Source organism: Acyrthosiphon pisum, chromosome A2 (genome assembly GCF_005508785.2).
Source record: "Acyrthosiphon pisum isolate AL4f chromosome A2, pea_aphid_22Mar2018_4r6ur, whole genome shotgun sequence".
In the NCBI taxonomy this organism is placed as follows: domain Eukaryota; kingdom Metazoa; phylum Arthropoda; class Insecta; order Hemiptera; family Aphididae; genus Acyrthosiphon; species Acyrthosiphon pisum.
Genome location: NC_042495.1, coordinates 18,026,682 through 18,029,409, shown reverse-complemented (window position 1 = coordinate 18,029,409; position 2,728 = coordinate 18,026,682). Strand labels below are relative to the sequence as shown.

Genomic DNA, 2,728 nt, shown 5'->3' with positions numbered 1-2,728 from the left:
AATGTGTTGAAATTATACTATAATAATATTTTTATAATAATAAATTATAAAATATACAATTAAATATTTTGGTTTAATAGCTTATATAATAATTTATTTACATTTGTATATTTAGGCCCCAAAATAAAGATTTGCACATCAGCCCCATAACATGTAGCTGCAAAAACTATAAATAATGTAGATTATACTATATATAAATTTATAGGAATCATATTTTTTTGCATCTAATCTCATTTCAAACACATTGTTTAACAATGCAAACAATGGAGCCAATGGAATTGTAGTAACAAATAATGTTACAAAACCATATTGCATAACTAAAAATGTATGAATTCAATTAATTTTATTGTATAGCTTATAAATATTACCCGCTTCCAAATATTCTGGAAAGAGTCGTCTTGGTTACCAATCTAAAGTATTGTAATCTTCAATCCAAGGTTTCTTAACAAATGTGGCCAAATTTTCTTCTCCGGATGATGATTTCAAATTATCTAAGAGACCTGTGTTCTCAGTCAATTTCAACCCAGACTTAAATATAAACAGTTTTAGTTTTTGGCTTTAACTAAAAAACCAATACAATACAGTCTTTGATGATTGTTGCCCAACCATTATAATAAACAATTTGATACTTAATTCCATGAGAGATCCATCTGAAATACACTAAAATAATAATACTCGATGAATACTATTGATTGATTATAATTAAATGATTATATGGATATCTCACTTCTTCTCGGCAAAGATTGAATATAACTATATGCAAATATTTAGCAAGATAACCAACATTTTTGCCTTTCAAAAAAGCTGTATAAATTATTGATGAATAATAATTTACAAATTGAAAGAGGTACATATTTATTGTCAAAGATTCGTCCAATTCAGTTCGTGTGTGCAGTACTTCCATTTCAGTCAGACAAATAACAGCTTTATCTTAAACCTAAACAATATTATATAACATTAAAAAATAGGTGGTTAGATTAGGTTAGATTAGGCTAACAATCTCTGCTCATTGGTGTTTTGGCTTTGGATGAAGAAACAATCACAAAATCCACAGATATATCTTCTGTTCTGGAATCAAATGTCACTCTCCTGCTAAACATAAAAATCTATTAAGGTAATAAATTCAATAATAATATTAAATTAAGAGGATTCAGTGCATTGTTTGTTTTCTCTCTCCACACACAACATAGTTAATTTGTGTACAGTAGAACCAATCTTATGTTGTTAGCTTTAATTTTAAAATGAATTTATCTATTATCAAACTTAAATTAAAGAACAATATTTGTGTTTGTAAGTTGGCTTATTTATTTGCAATATTTAAATGTGTCTGCAATAGGTACATAAGTATTTTTATATTCTAATAATTTACATACTCATAACTTGCATGCAAAAAAGACAACATACATGTACAGATAATGATTTTAACAAGTTTGATGAAAAGTTTAGATTGGTTTAAGTTTGGTCAATTCACTTTAATATTAAAGCCGACAACACACATTTTTTCAGCTGAATGTGACATTGCTATTGCATGTGGGTCAGTCAGATAGAGAAAATAAATAGTGCAAAAAACATACTCTTGAGAATTAAATAAAATAATATTAATACCCTTATGTGACAAGCAGCTTCAGGAGAATAATTTATCACATCTTGATAATTCTGATATAAAGGCACATGAGATAATTCTAGGTCATCATTGTACATCTGGGTAGTCTCTTTTGAGGCAGTCTCAGCCACAGTCATTCATCTACTCTCTCATCTATAACCATAAAATAAAATTATATACCTAATATAAATCAATTAAAAATGTATTTATTATTTAATAAGTATTGAATTAAATATTATTTTAAATTCTGAAGGTAACCCAAAATAACCCATTAGGATTACTTGCTAAATCACTGTGTAATTGGAGTGAATTATTATCGCACACATTTGTTGTTTGAAGGAATTCATATTTATAAATTCAGAATAGAATGAGCCGTTCATGTTGGTGTACTAAAATAGGTTATAAATGTATTAGTAGGTATTACAAATGTGTATATACATATATTTATTTAGGAAATAAGTAGGTAGTAGGAAAGACTGTTAGCTGTTCACTTTCCTTGTTAAATTGTATTTATAATACCTAAGCTCTAATTTAATAAGTTATAACAAATATTATACGAGTAAACATAATATATTTGTATACAAATAACATTCCACTATTAATTGGCTATAATTACACTTACCCATTTGTTGTATTTAAATAATTAAATCGTATAATGATTACTTTCAAGTGCTAGGTACTACATTATCTAACAGAAAACGAATTACCTACCTAAACTTGAATGTTTCAAACTAAAGTTCGTTGTATTTAAATCGTATGACGTATTATTTTTAAGCTGTAGATCTTATAAGGTAGGTAACTGAAAAACGAAATAAACATTTTAAATAAAAGTCTCGAACAAAATATTATAAATTTATACTACTGAGATTACGATTTCCGATCTACGGACTAAAAATTCGCGAGCGCTGACCGTTATGGCGCGGGCCACAGATATCAGCTATTATCTAATCTTCGACCATATCACAGAATATAATTATTAAATTACACAGAGATGCAGTTCCCTATCACGACTGTACAACCGAATCATAGAGTAATATAGTCCATTATTATTTGTTATATTAATTAGTATTAATTCCATGACAAAATAGATTTTGTCATGATTAATTCATTGTACATTAAGTTTAG

General features: G+C 27.3%; 1 long non-coding RNA gene across 3 annotated transcripts; it reads right to left on the bottom strand.

Moving 5' to 3' along the window:
* Positions 1 to 450: 450 nt before the first annotated feature.
* On the bottom strand, positions 451 to 2,520 carry LOC107885175. Of its 3 annotated transcripts, none has more exons than XR_001680362.2 (6): positions 2,226 to 2,520; positions 1,885 to 1,992; positions 1,606 to 1,756; positions 998 to 1,092; positions 728 to 937; positions 451 to 660 (listed from the first exon to the last, which is right to left on the bottom strand). It is a non-coding gene; the product is annotated as an uncharacterized LOC107885175 (long non-coding RNA). The 3 variants fall into 3 exon arrangements; XR_001680358.2 differs by having other exon boundaries at positions 998 to 1,089; XR_001680359.2 differs by having other exon boundaries at positions 998 to 1,089; positions 2,315 to 2,520.
* Positions 2,521 to 2,728: the final 208 nt, after the last annotated feature.